Source organism: Geospiza fortis, unplaced genomic scaffold, assembly GCF_000277835.1.
Source record: "Geospiza fortis unplaced genomic scaffold, GeoFor_1.0 scaffold54, whole genome shotgun sequence".
Taxonomy (NCBI): Eukaryota; Metazoa; Chordata; class Aves; order Passeriformes; family Thraupidae; genus Geospiza; species Geospiza fortis.
The window spans coordinates 6,798,094-6,813,611 of NW_005054301.1; positions in this window are offsets into that span (position 1 = coordinate 6,798,094).

Genomic DNA, 15,518 nt, shown 5'->3' on the forward strand with positions numbered 1-15,518 from the left:
TCTTTCAGTTCTTGAAATGAACTGTGGAAATAAAGGTGGTAGTGATAAAATTTAGAATAACTTCACTTTTTTTGTTCTTGTAATAATTGGTATCAAACTAATTTTACTTCCAGTAGTTAAATTAGTTAACTAATTTTAACTACCTAACTAATTTAAACTAATTTAAATTAGTTAACTACTTTAACTCTTTTTTTTGTAACACTAAATATGTCCAGTTTATTTGATAGCTAGGTAGTTTGTCTTATAAATAAATTCATTACCAAGTCATGAAAATGAATGGGTTTTTTGTGGTTTCCTTCCTACCCCTTTTGTGGAGGGATAAAATGTAAGAAAATAGTGCAGAAGGTAGTCTCACACCTGAGGAGCTGCAGCTGTACTTATCACCAAAGATTAGGAACAGGCCTGCCCTTAATAGGCCACAGCTGTGTCCAATAAGAAGATGAGTGCTACAAAAGAGTGGGTTAGCTGGTGAAGGAGAGAGTTGGAGTTTGTTGGCTGTGCTGTGAAGGAGTAAGTGCTATGAGGAGCAGCACGTGAGAAGTCACCGAGAAGGCATGGAACTTTTGAAATAAGTTGACAACACCCTTTAACCAGCTTTCACATTTTAATAGTTCTTTTTTAATCCAATTTCTTAGCAACATTAGCTTATCAAGTATTTAACATTGCCAAATACTGTTTTGAAATCCAGGTATGTCTGATGTATCACCTTTTTCCTTCTGCTTATTCACCTCTTCCAGAGACTCTGGTTAGTGAGCCAGGATTTTCCTTCTGAAGAAGCATGTAGATTCTTTTCAAAATGTCCACATCTATCCATAGGCTTGTAACTCTTACTACAGGCTCCACAATTTTACCAAGGATTGAGATCAGGGCTCATCAGTCTGTAAGTTGTAGGATTCCCTCAACAGCCCTTTTTGTGGATGAGAGTGACATGGGCAGTGGTCTGCCAGTCATCTGGCACAGGGACTGTCTGTAATGGTACTTACAAGTGTTCACTGGCCATCCAGTCCTGGTAACTTGTAACATCTCCTTCATCTACTTGATTCAATACCTCTTGCACATTGGCATAGGTCAGGTGAGCTACAGTAGGAGAAGGAAGCCATTTGTTCACTGAGAATTGATCAACATTTTAAATTAATGTGTTTTTAGGGTTGTGCTATGGGAGAAAGGGGTTTTAAAAAAGATAAATTACTACAATTTGAAGTCCTCGCTAGTGTCTGTATTACTGGGTTTCTTAGTGAAGAGTTTCTACCAATCTGCAATATTCATGACACTCAAAGCGGATCTATTTATGATTCCTTTTAACATTTGATTTTGGCTGGAAACAGATTGGAAATCAGATGAAGAGTTGGTCAAATGTTTTTGAAAAAAAGACTTGGGGGCGCTAACCTTCTGCAGAATAACAGATAAAATAGTTCTGACTGTTCTGTTAAGTACTGGCAAGTTAAAGACTGAAAATTATCCATGGTAAATCAGAGGTAGGGGAACAAGCAGCCAGGTGCTGCTTTCTTCATGTTGTTAGGTAGGCTGTGGGTTTGAGAACAGTGCAAGATCTGTTCTTGGTCTGAAGTTCCTCACTTGACATGTGTAAAACTGAAGCATTGCCATCTGGGAAATACATTTGTCTCAGAGAGCAACATGGGAGATTCTGAAGTTAAAATTTTGCCAGGATCATAAAATCAGATGGAGCTCACAGCAATATAGCAGCTGTTCCTGTTCTTTGATGTTCTTGTGTCTGGTGTTAGGACATATAGAAAAGCACATTGTGATTGACAGTGCTTACATAGTGCCTGGTCTATAAGGTGCTTAGTTCTAGCCTGCTGTCTGTTTCTCTGCACACCTTTACAGGCTGTACATGCTACACAACCATCTAAATTTTTCTTCTCTTTCCAGTACCTTAAGTCCTGAACTCGAGTCTATTTATTATGGACTATGGCGCATATATATATGTATATAAAATTAATATGTATATGCCATTAATGTGTTTAGATCAGCCCACAACACAAAGCTCCTATTGTCAGTGTCTTAAAGATTAGGTAAAAGTTTTCTGGACCTTGTAAGTGTGAGAGCTACCCTTCGTTCAGGAAGAGAAATGGTAGTTAATTATTTTGAAACAAGCCATTTAGAGCAATAGAAGCCATAATCTAAAGTATGGATGATAATTTAATATGTATAAAAACCTTTAAACTCTGGAGTATTTCTGACTGGACCTCAAAACCAGAATCTTTGCCATCCACATAGATTTAGGTATGCTGGAAAGAAGGTCAGCTTGGCCCCTTGGCTGCTCCTGCTTCACAGGACTGGGGCAGTCAGCGTGTTAAGAACCTCTGGAAATACTTGACAGTAACTTAATCTGTTGCACTACAGCTTCAGGATCTCTCTTTTGTTGGTTTCTTTTTGGGTTTTTTTTGGTTTTTTTGAGAGTCTGGGATTGATTTTTTTAGCTACTCTCAGTTTTGTCTTTTCTTGGTTTTTTAATATCAACTGTTAATAATTTGCTTTCCTCTTCCTGAGGAAAAAGTACTGGATTGTTAAGTGTATACTGTCTTCTCTTGCTTGGGTGGGATAACTCTCAGGTTTAGACATAGATTTAACAAGGTCAGCCAAAAGCTGAAGTTAAGTTGCTTAAAGGCATGTGGATTTGCCTAGAAATACAAATACTGTTAAATTCCTAGAACTTCACATCTTGGTGTGTGGAACTGTGACATCAATGAGAGGTCCTATGGCTGCCATCAGTGTTAGGGAAATGGCATTTCTCAATGTTCCTTCTTTTCCTTGGTTAAATAGAAAAGTTGGTGAACTGTGATGACAATTCTATCCTATTCAACCAAATCTGAGGCAAATTATTAGATTATCTTCTGTCAGATTGTGAAGCACAATAGAATTGAGCTCAGTTTAGCTTTTGCATTTTGTGTTCATACAAAAGTTAAATGTTACATGAAAGCCAACAAGCCTGAACAGAACAGATGGAAAAATTAATGAAGCTGTTGCTCTGCTCTGAATTTAATCTAAAATCTTGTTTAAAATAGCAGATTGTTCCTAATAGTGTAAGCTTTTGTCTGAAGGAAGAACTGTGATGCTAAAAGATAAACAGTTTAATCAACGTCCATAAATTGATTTTAGAAAAAATTAAGCAAAGTAATCCCCACATACTTTAATAAGGGAGGCTGTCCTCAGTTCCTACAGATTGTCCATTTTGTGTATCCTTCCATTCTTTTCTGTGACTGCCTGGAGGTATCCAGCTGTGTGGTACACTTGCTGGTACACAAGTCTTACACTTGAAGCAGGGTAAGACTTTGCTTGCTGGCTAATGTGTGTGGAACAAGCAGTAGGCTGTTCTTTGGCTTTCTTGGGGAGAAATATGTACATTATGTCATGATCTGCAGTCATCTTATATGTATTAGAACTGTTCACATTTAGGGAATGTTTCTTTGGCTAGAGAATGGCCAAAGACCAATATACTATTATACCTTACTAGAAAAAGAAAGCGTGTCTTAAAAAGTCCAGGCATGGCAGCCCTGTCATAGTCTCACTTCCTGAATACTGGGAACAAACAACTGCTCAAGGGATTTACCACTTTCAAAGCACGTGTATAAATTATGTGATCAGGATAACTTGGAACCACAGTGGTTATTTGAAGTGGGGTCAAAATAAAATTAGGACAGCCTCTGAACTCCCTGAACATGCGCTTCCTTCTGGGTTAGAACTCGCCTCTTTGTGGTTACCAACCTTTCAACCTCAGGAGACATGCCAGTGACTCATGTACTAGAGTTCATCGTCTACAGATAGCTTTTATAGGGTTATTAGTAAAAGCTTAGCAAGGGAGCAAAGCCATGTGCGAAAAACTGAAGCAGGGCAGAGACTCAGAAAAGCTTAGGTGGCACTAGATTGGTATGAAGTAGCCTTTGCATTTAATAAGTACCAAAGAAGAGGATTTTATGTTTTTAGCATTCAAGTGTGAGCTCCTTTTCAGCTGCATACCATGAGCTGGTGTGGATTTTGCTGTTTTTTGTAGCAGCACAGATATGTTTGAGTCTTGGCTCTCAATTGTTGTGAACATTTTAAGGCCCTATCCTCTGTGACCTGAAGCAAGTGCTTCCATGGGAGAGAGATTGTTTTTTTCTTATTTTGTGTTTCTTTCTGCTAGATATGTCAGCATAACAGGGTAGCTTGCATTACTAGTTGAAACATGAACAGTTTAAACTGAGCTATCCTAATCTGCAAACAAATCACACCTGGCTAATGAAGTATTTTTATAAGGAGTTTATGGCACTGCTGGTCTTTATTCATCCTTGGGTGTACTTTTATTAGCCCCGTTTTTTAAAAAGACATGAACTTTCTAGAAAACTCACAGGAAGTTTATAGGTGGGCAGAACACTCCTTGCTGTGTTTTTCTGGCATGCTGTGAAATGGCCAAAAGAGCAGTGAACAACCCTCAGATCTCTTCTTGGCACCACAGTTGCTGTCTGTATGGAAGCCCAGCTGCTGACACTCGTTTGTCCGAGAGCAGATGTGAGAGACAAACTGCAAGGGGAGGTACTAACAGCTGGCCAAGCTGGCTCTCAAGGGCCCAGCTGGGGCTATTGTTGCTCATTGTTTCAGGCAATGCTGCCAGTCTACTTAGGACTGAAATGTGACCCTCCTGCACAAGTTGCTGTGATGTTTCCTTCCACTCTAGGTTTACACACTGCACTGAGGGGGAGGATAGCCCAAATGTGGTGTGAGCAGTGCTTGAGCATGAGGGGATATAACTTCTCATTTCAGACTTTCTCCCACTCATTTGCTAGGGGAGGAGGTAAATGGAGATGGCACTCTTTAAATGATGGCATTGAACCGGACAATGTTCTCTGGTTTTGGCCCTGTAAAAGCAGAAATGAGAAGGCTAACTTCCTGCAGAACTCTGAAGAATGTATATTTTTTCATTTAGAAACTGAGGGTTTTATCACAGTTTCCTTGGAGTTAAAACCATTTGCAGAGCATCCAGCATTTTCTCACTGGAGTGCAGATGGGGCTGTAAAGAGAGATTGCCATCAGCTTAGTTCCCACAGCTGTACTTGCCTAACAGAGACTTTGCTCAGGTGGGTCAATGTTTTGCTCTTTCCTCTGTGAATGAGATGTCAGCCACAAAAGGTATTTTACCATCTCTTGAAAAGCTAACTTCTCTCACAAAAATATAAGATAAAATTTGCTCTGTGATATGGCAGAAAACACAGCTGAGATTGAAAGCATGTGACTGTGTCTGCAATATTCTCTGCAATAGCAAAGAATTTTAAGTGAAATGCCCAGGTGATGAAACAAGTTAGCCATGTGAAATGAAGTACCTTGGAGGTCCCTGCCAATCTAACCAGAGCAGAAAAATCCTTGCTATGTTCCAATCAGGAAGCTAATTTAATGTGAAATGCTAGCAAGACACCCTGGAGCTTTCATTTGATTATGAGCACCAGTTTGGCATCCTAGAGCAAGCAGTTGTTAGTGGTTGTTTCCAAGGAAGGCAAAAGGGCCCCAGAAGCACAGCTGTGCTGTGAATGGGTGGTGGAGCAGACTACTGCAGCCCTTGCAGAATAGGTTATACAGTATGTTCATGGCAAAAAGTTCTTAATTCTGTTTTCTTATTTTTGGCCCATCAAAAGAAAATTGAGCCAAGTACAGTGTGTTTGCTATTTTTATAATTTGGCTGACTACAATAAACTAGATGGTTTTACTGAAATTTTAGAGCATAAATGTTCTGCTGTTACTTCCTTTCCTTTGTGAATACCTGAAAGTTATTTACTTTGTACTTATGAGATGTGTTAGTCATATGTTGACAGGATACTTTTGATCACAGGTGCACAAACTGATACCTGCAGCCTCCAGATTGAAGTGATTAAATGACTTACTAACCTCATATCCTCTTTCTGGCTAAGGGATATGAAAGAATTTTCCTTGAGAAAGGGAGAATACAACCCTGATAGGTAACTGTAGAAAATGGATGGATTTGGTAATTAGATGTGAACTGCTGCAGTGTAGAATATCCTTTTACTGTATGTGCTACTTTTCACAGAATCACAGGAAGGTGAAGATTGGAAAGGACCTCTGGAAAGGACCGTCTTGTCCAGCCTGTTCAAGATGGCCCACCTGCAGCTGGTCATCCAGAATCTTGTGTAGAGAGCTCTTTTTGACTTGAAAAGGAGTTGAAAATGTACCAACTTAAAGACAAGTCCTGGCACAGGCAGCTGTTATCCAGCATAATTGTAGCTGAAATGGAGATAGTCCCATAAACCACAGGAGGTGGACCAAAATCTCTCTGCTTCCTGCGCTCTTTTTGGCATGGTGCAAAGCTACGTGTATAAACACACAGGGAGTATTTTTTGAGAGATGATTTTAACTGAAAAGAAAACACGTGCAGGATGCTTTCAAAGACTTAATCCATCTTAATAAGTAGACTTAAAGCAGATTAAACAAAAAATTAAATTGTTCCCTATGTGTGAGTATCTTAAATACATGAAGTGACAGGTCTGCAGAGTAGACCAATTGCATCAGTTTGAAAAATTACACTTTGTCCTAGTTAAGTAATGTATATAAATAAGTCTGGATTTATTTTTTGAGTTGCTATATTTGGTAATGTATGATATAATGCCATTCAAAGCAGAGCTTGAAATAACTTGGAATTAAGTTGGACAGAACAAATAGGACATCTGTTTTAGTCAGGTTTCTGCAACTTCTTAATCTTAGATACAACCATTTCATTTGCTGATAGAACTATATTTCAGAAACAGGTCATACTTGAAATACTGTTGCCCATTAAAATTGACAGTTCCCATGTCCCTGCAAGAAGCAGAGAATACTTTTACAGCTTCTGCCTCCAGTTTCACAGAGGAATGGAATAATTTGATTTTGCAGCTTTGATCCCAATGGAATAAGTGGTTGCTTTGCTCTGTGCGCATATCAAATGTGTGTGCTAATCTCCTGCAGGATCAGAGCTGTGGTTAAAAGAAGACGTTCTCTTCTGAGATGAGTGCCAGTACTTAATGCTAACAGCTAAGCCCTTTCCACACTCTGGCTGCTATTCCATACTTTTGTAGGATTGCAGTAGCAGACCAACTGCAGAGAAAATAGTAATATGGATTTGCAGTTTCCCAGTGAGTGGGTGTATTTCCATCACTACATTACCTTGAGCAAACCTCCAGACAGCACTAGATACATGAAGCTTCTGGTCTGGTTCTTGTTCCAGTTACTTACTGGTGTCATCGAGTGTCTTTGATTGTTCCTCTTTTACACCCTGCTGTGGTTTAACTCCAGTCAGCAACTGAGTACCGCTCAGCAGCTTGCTCACTGCCCACCCTGCCTCTGGCATGATAGGAGAGAGAACTGGAAAAAGGCAGAAGCCATGGTTTGAGATGAGAACAGTTTAACAATTGAAAAGAAATGAAATGAAAGTTGCTGTGCTCCTGCAGTCCTACAAAAACACAGAATGCAAATTGGAGGGCTTATCTTTCTTTATTTAGCATTAAGTGCTGGTACTTGCCTCACAATGCAACATCTTCCTTTAACCACTAACAACAATAATACTAAGCGTGAAGAGGAAAAGGAGAGAAAGGAATAAAACCCAAGAACAATAAGCAATGTGCAATGCAGTTGTTCACCTCCTGCTGACTGATGTCTAGTCCATCCCTGAGCACCAATTGGCAGCTCCTGGCCAGTTTCCCCCAGTTTCTATACTGGGCATGGCATTCTATGGTATGAAATATCACTTTGGCCAGTTGAGTCAGCTGTCCTGGCTGGGCTCCCTCCTGGCTTCTTCTGCACTAGGAAATGTCCATGACTTTGGCTAAACACTACTTAGGAGCATCTAAAACATCAGTGTGCTATCAAACATTATTCTCATACTAAATGCAAAACACAACATTGTATCAGCTACTAAGAAGAAATTTAACTTTATCCCAGCTGAAACCAGGACACATCCATAAAAGCGTGGACCCAATCAGTGTAGAATTTCACTTGAATTCACATTCACTTAGAAAAACACAGGAATATTTTCTGTCTTTATTTCTTTCTTTTTTAAGTTTGAACTTTTATGATAATAATGACAACACTTTAAAGGGAACAACCTGTCATAAAGATTTTTGAAATTACATTAAGAAATAATATAAAAAGAGTCACAAAAAACTGATGTAAAACTGAAATTCCTCTACGTGTAACATAGCATATTCTTTTAAAAAGGTGAACTTTTGAGATGTGCACAAATAAACACGAGAGAAGGAATTCAGCACAATGATCCTGTTTTTTCATCCTCATCTTCTAACACATATACAAAATGAGAAGAAACTGAATACACAGACACTGATTTGTGCGCATATTTTTGTTTTTTGTAGCTGTGAAAAGAGGAAAACAGGCTGTGATTGACTAAAGGAAATGAGATATGTTGTGTCTAGGGGCTGGTCACAGTCTTGCCCAAAATGTTTACTCAACTGGAACTAATATAAGATGATAATATAGACAATTAGATAATATAGACAATTATCTAGAAGATGTAAAATGACCAGAAGAAATCTTCTTAAGTTAGGATTTTTAGGATTGATTGAATGCTTCTGATAACTCCAGGTTCATTTTTGGGAACAAAACCCCATGGATTACATAAAGAATTATTAGTTCATAGAACAAGAGGACCATCACACCTACTCACTGTCCTCTGTCTTGTAGAGTTAAGCATCTCTACAGAATACTCATCTGGGGGCTGTCCTATGGCATGAAACAGGCAAAACTAGAGTCTAGTTGGAGACCTGTCACTAACCTTGGCATCCCAAAAGTGGATCAACAGTGGGCTCTGTACTGTTTAACTTGTATGAAGGGGCAGATGCCTTCTTAGCAAGATCACTGAGGACACAAGGTTGGGAGCAGCTGATACCCCTGGGAGGGTGTCAAGAGGTTGGATCCAGGCTCTTTGTGGTGCTGAGCAATAGGACAGGAGGCAATGGGCAGAATTTGATGCGCAGGAAGTTCCACCTGAACATGAGGAAGAACCTCTTTACCGTGTGGGTGAGTGAGCATTGTAACAGATTGCTCAGAGAGGATGTGGAGCCTCCCTCATTGGAGATATTCAAGAACCCTGTGGACACAAATCCATATGTGCCATGTGCTCTAGGATGACCCTGCTTGACCAGGGAGATTGGACCAGATGACCCACTGTGTTCCCTTCCAATCTTATCCATTTTATTGTTCTGTGAAAACAGGCAAACCTGAGGCAGGTCGTTCAAAGGGTCAGAAAAGAGAAGCAAATTACTGTGGAGGGCGGGAGCAGCCACAGGTGTTTTTGCAACTGAGGCACGGTACTTGTGACTTGTAGACATTATGGGAGAAGTTCTTACAATGATAAAACTGGTGGCTTTGATGCATGGAGTCACTGTGGTGTGCATGTCCTATTCACTGCTGCCTCCTTGTCCACATAGCAAGTAACTTAATTAGAGAAAGCAGATTATCAGCACTGATCTGCCCTTTGTAAATCCACTTTTTTTTCACTGCCTACTTGTCCTTCAGTTGTTTGGAAATGGATCCTCAAGAGTTGTGCTGCATGGTCTTTCTGGGGACTGAGTTGAAGCTGGCCAGCATTTAGTTCCTCAGATCCTCTGTAGCCTTCTTAAAGATGACTGCACTATTTAGCCCCTTTCCATGGACTTCCCTGGATCACCACATGTGCATATAATGATGTGCTTCACAATCATACCCCCCAGGTTTTAATCATCCTTCCATGTGTCCCATCCATCTCTGTAGCCATGAATATATCCAATGTCTCCAAATAGTCTCTCTTAACTCTCTCACTTGTGGGTTTCCTCATTCTTCAAACTGCAGGTGTGTATGGAGGTCTGGAAATGTTTTGAAGACTGAGGCAAAAACTTTCCTCATTTCCCTATTAAACACCAGTTTCACATTTCCTTGGAAGCTCAGTTTGCTACTAGGCTGCTTACAGGATTCTTTTCCTTTTACCTTTTATGCCCCTGGGCAGCTTGAGCTTCAGCTGGGCTCTGTCTTTACTGACGCCATCCCTGACTGCCTAAGCAATACTTTACTGCCTGTCCTTGTTTCTGCTTTTTGGATTTTTTTTTCATTTTAATTCATTAGCTGCTCCTTGCTTTGTGAGTTGGGCCTTTTGCCAAAGTTTTTGGTAGTATACAAAATTAACCTTTAATTAGAATTCAAGGGTATTTTTTTTGGTACATCTATCCATTTATTATTTTTAGACTAAATTATGCCATTGGTCAACTCACAGATCTTGTGACCCAGTTTTTATGACAATCCTGCCCTGCAGGAGCCACTTAAAATTTGAATGAGTCCTTCTGTTTCTTCATTCAGTAATTGGGAGTTTTTACTTTAATGCAATGCAGATGTAGTTAAGGTGACATTCACTTGTAACCTTTGCAAGATGCAGCTGTAGCTCAGATCCAGCTGACCTATCTTATTCAGATTGCTAATGCATACTTCAATATTTCCAAGTCTTTAATGTCATACACCACGGAATGTGTTTATTGTACATGCATATTGCATAAGGCCATGGCTTTTGGTGGACTCAGCTTTTGATAAAACAATGCTTTTATCTTTGAACACAACACTCAAGGTACACAAATTGGGAAAAGAAAATCTTTTTTCCACAAATATCAGAGTCTCTATTGTTGCCTTGGAAGGCTTAGGTCACGAGAACTCAATTTTGATAGAAGGTTTTTATGCATGTGAGGACTATGGAGACCTTACTAAGTTCTTCCCATGTCAAACAGAATTGAAGATTTTTCTATGGGGAAAAAGAGGTGTTGAAGGTCAGCATATGCAGTGGTGTGAAGTCAAGGCTTGTTCCATACCATGAGTAATAGGGAGAGTGGGCTCAGCAATGAAAAAAAAGGTGATTTTGACTGTAAGAAAAACCCATAGGAACAAGGTGATAGTGGTAACTTGTGATCATGGAATGAATTTTCAGATTCATTACTAGTAGTAAGAATTTATTGACCCTGTGTTTTGGGAAATAGCTTGAATATATAGCTTTAAAAAATTATTATTTTCATTCAAAACAGAGAAAGTGATATAATAAAAAAACCTGCTCAGAACCAGGCAATATAAAATTACCTTCTACTAAAGGATCATCCAACGATGGCTTTGGTAAGGGCAGGATATGATTTCACTTGCCAAGCAGCTGTTGCATGAAGAGCTCAGGCTGCAGACAGGAGCCGCTGCACCATGACACAGCAGTTCTCACCGTGTGATTGAATTAGCTGATTTCCCAAACTGTGGCTGCAGATGTAAAGGCTCAGGCTTGACTTGCAGCATGAAATATCTGTTGGAGGGAGTGACCTGTGAACCCACAGAGCTCTGGGAACAGGCACTAAGGGATTTAATTTGTGTAACACCTCATTTTGCTTACCGTGTTGGATCAGGTGCCTGCCCTGCTCCCGGCCTGGCCTCGTCCTTGCCGCCCGCCCTCCTCCCTCCTGTGAGGGCAGCACAGCCTGGCTGCTCTACCTTCAGTTTCCTGCTCTAGCTTCAGTTTCAGGTGGAAGGAGCATTTGTCAGGGCATCCTGTCAGAAACAGGTATTTGGTTTCTTCAGTCTCCAAGGAAGTGCAGGAACTCCCATTTCTACAGCACACCCAGCGGTGGGTTCACTCCTGCTGTGAGGTGAGTCCTGGGCTCCTGACGCTGTGGACACCTCAAGCACAAAAACAAGCTCCTTGCTGGAAAGCTGCTGGGGTGCCGTGACAGGGACCAAATGTGGTCCCCTGTGGACTCCAGGAGCACATCTCCAGGCACAGGGTTCCATGCTGGGAAGGGGCTGGCACAGCTGTTTTCTTCGTGGAGTGTGGTCACCAGACAGTCTGACCAAGCCTCAGGTGCCACATGCATGGTGACATGGTGAATGTCAGCTGTGTGAGGAAATGCTGATGGCTGTACAGTCCTGGTGATTCCCTTCAGTGTGCCGGCAGGACCTGAGAGAAGGATTTATTTAAGCTGCCCCATGACTTTCTAGTGAGGGGTAGGTTAGAGAGCCCATCTGCAAGGCCTGCATATGGTGCCACTCTTATATTGATGCCACCGTTATTCACCTGAGCACCAGACAGAACCCGAGCTCACTCTTTACAGTGATTTTTTCATTACAGAAAAGAATTCTCATTTTGCTATTTGCTGGAAATAAGGGCAGTTTTCAACATTGTCCTGCAACCTGACAAGGAAGAAAGGAAATAATTCGGAGAGAATTTCTTCCTTTCTAAAGTACCAGTGGCTTAATTTCTTTGTAGTTTTTGTACTGCTGTGAAATACCTCACAACTGTGGCCTGATCTGTACAGCAGATTTTTGTGCACCATTGTTCTTCCTTCAGTGCAGCTCCCTTATTCAGTGTGACTGCATCCTCAAATGGGATTAGATGAGAACCTGTTCGAAGTGCAGTGCTGATTAAAATCAAACCCATCTACTTCCTTGTATATTCAGTACATGGCTTTTGGAATACAGCATGACCTGGAAATTTTTCCCCTAAATCTGTGCTGCTACTTTCTGCTGGGTTCCATAGGAGACTAATAAAGTTCCTGCAGGATTAAAGACTGTGAACACAGTTATTTAGAATTCACCCAGCCCTGTAAGGTCTGCCACTCTTGATGCTGATGAGAATGAAGAATGTCTCAGAATGAGTTTCAGGTCTGAGACTGATGTGGCAAAGTCCTGGTTGCTCTAACTGTGCATGCATCTCTGGTTGAAGACGATGTATACTTCAATGTGGAAAAGGATTGCTTTTCTACTCCAGACTGTCAGGACACACATAGCTGAAGACACAGGTATGCCTGAGTTTTGAGTGGCAAGTCACATCCTGGGTGTTCCTACTATGTAGGCCATAACACTTGGAATTCCTTTTATCCTCTGCGTAGTAACCCGTTTTCATAATGCTTTTCGCAGCAGATGTAGAGACAGGAGTCCTAACCCTTTGATAACCCTTTTTCCTAGAGTTGCAAGAAAAACCAATGCTAACTTTTACTATCAGTGTTGGAAAACAAATCTGTTTTCTCATTATCTACTTTAATGCTACCTGAATGTAACAGAAATCCTGTGACTATTAGTCTAATATATATTGGAGACATGGAGGGAGGTGAAAAAAAAAATCATAAGGCTCTGCAGAATTTGAATACAATGGATTTTTTCCCCTCTCCATCAAAGAGCAAAACAAAAGCTTCAGGTTCACAGTTGAAGTACTTCAAGAACAAGGAATGAGACTGAGGGAGCTAGAGAACAAAATGTGGACCTAGTGAAATATGCATGAACATATGGGAAACATGTATCAAATAATTTCATCTACCCAGGGAAGCTGGGAGAATTGTCAGTTTAAACAGCCTCAGTGTTTAGAATCAGGAAACTCTTTATTTTAACATTAGCAACTAATTGTCTTAAATGCTTTTCTGTTTAATAACTTTGTGTTTGTAGAATGGAAGATGGATGGTGCTCTATTAGGAACAGAGTTTGAAAATGGAGTAAGAGAACTGAGGCTGGCTTAATATTTCTTGAATGTCAGAAATTTTCTGACTTGTTGAAACATCTGAGCTTTTGCTGCTCTCTGAAGTCTCCTTAATGGCAAAAAGGGCCATTGTTTGAATGTGTTTTAGGTACCCTGAGTTACAGCTGCTCTTCAGTTCTTGAGTTTGCTGATAGCACGTAAGTCCAGAAAATAGTCCAAATTCAACTCACCATGTGGGGTGAATGAAATAATTGTCCCCACTCTGACACTGAAAGAGGCACAGAAGATCCTGTGGATGTAAAACTCCTCAGACATTTTCTTTGCTCATGTCAGTGTACAGGCTGCAGTTAGCAGTGCTGAATGTTTTCAGCCTTGTTGCACTTAGAGCAAACCTCCAAGAGAAGAGCCTGAAATGTCATGACAAGCCTCTGGTGGTCCAGCTGCAAATCTGAATTTTGGTGGTTAGGGAAATTCTTGCAATCCTGCACAACTCCCATTCCTATTTGTTCTTTGCCCTAGCCCTTCTCTGTTTCAAAGTTTTTGGGGATTTTTATCCTAGTTGAAATCCTCTTCAAGTAAGATTTAAGCAAGATTTAAACAGCTCTTACCTATCTTGAAAAGTCTTCAAGTAAAAAATATGATACAGTGTGGAAGGGAATCAATATTACATATCAGCTAAAAAAGCGGAATAACAAATGGTAGATGCTGCTGCTGACAGTAGAAACAGAAATAGCCTAATGAAATATAGTGTAACTTTTTTCATTAAGGAAATGTATCACCACCATGTGATAATCTTTCATATAAAATGAAGAGTCCACCCTCTCAGCTGTGGTTAGAAATCCACCACGTGTTTTGTACAAGTTGCCTCCAGCTTGGTTGTGCAGACCAGTTGTTAAGAAATTCCTCTGGGTATGGTATGATGTGGTGGGCTGCAGGGAGAGTTTTTTCTGTGCCACTGTAGGTATTTCCTGACTCAACGGAAGGATGGTGTGTGGATACAGGCCAGGAAAAAGATTGGAGCAGCTGCCACTTAGTGCTGGTAAATAATTTTCCTTGAGGCATTTCTGGCATGACTGCATGGTCTTTACGCTTGACTTGACAAGAGGAATGAAATCTTTATCAGTCTTTGGGTATCTTAATGGGGTATCATGCAGAAGGAAAACCAAACTGAACTGGTAAACTGCATTTTCCACAAAGCTACAGTTTTAATGTCAAGAGGAAGGTAATCTTATCCCAAGAGAATGCTCCCCAACTTCTTAAGGGGAAAGTGTGACATCTCAGTATTCTGGCCTGAAACACATGTCAATGTAGCAATGATCTTCAAATGCGCAAATCCAAAACTGATCGCCATTCCCTGTAGAGCTTCTTGTCTAAATTCAGTGCTATCATAGGATTATTACAAAACTCCCCTTAGACCCACAGTAACTAAGGTTGTCTTCTGAAGCTTTTTGGACAGTGGACTAAATTCTATTTCTTCTTGAAGTGGTAGTCTGTAGTACATCCACTACACTTAGGGATCTACCTCAGATCATGTCACTGTACTGATTAAAAACTGAGTAAAGGTTTAAAGAGTTAACTTGTCTGTTCCCAAAATGGGTCTGTAGTTTTTGCCTAGGCCATAAATAGTGTTGTTCTCAAAATGGGTCTGTAGCTTTTGCCTAGGCCATAAATAGTGTTGTGGTAATAGTTTTTGTGATAATAATTTAGTCAAATCAGGCCTTAAGATTCAAATTTATTTTTGGCTCCTTTTTTTTCTTTTCTAATTTTCAGCTGTACTGCTAAAATTGTTTTGAGAAAATTTTGATTTGCTTTTGTTTATGATGAGGTGACCACTGCCGCAACTGCAGTAGCAAAATCACTAGGTGTGCATGTTGCTTACCCAGTGTTTTCTGGCTTGTTTCAGTGAACCGGTTCACAAGTTTAGTTATGAAATGATTGTTCAGATTTAATGGTTCTCATCCATATATAAACTGAAATAGCACTTATCCATGTATAAAATGAAATAGCACATATATATATATATATATATATATATATATATATATATATATATATATATATATAT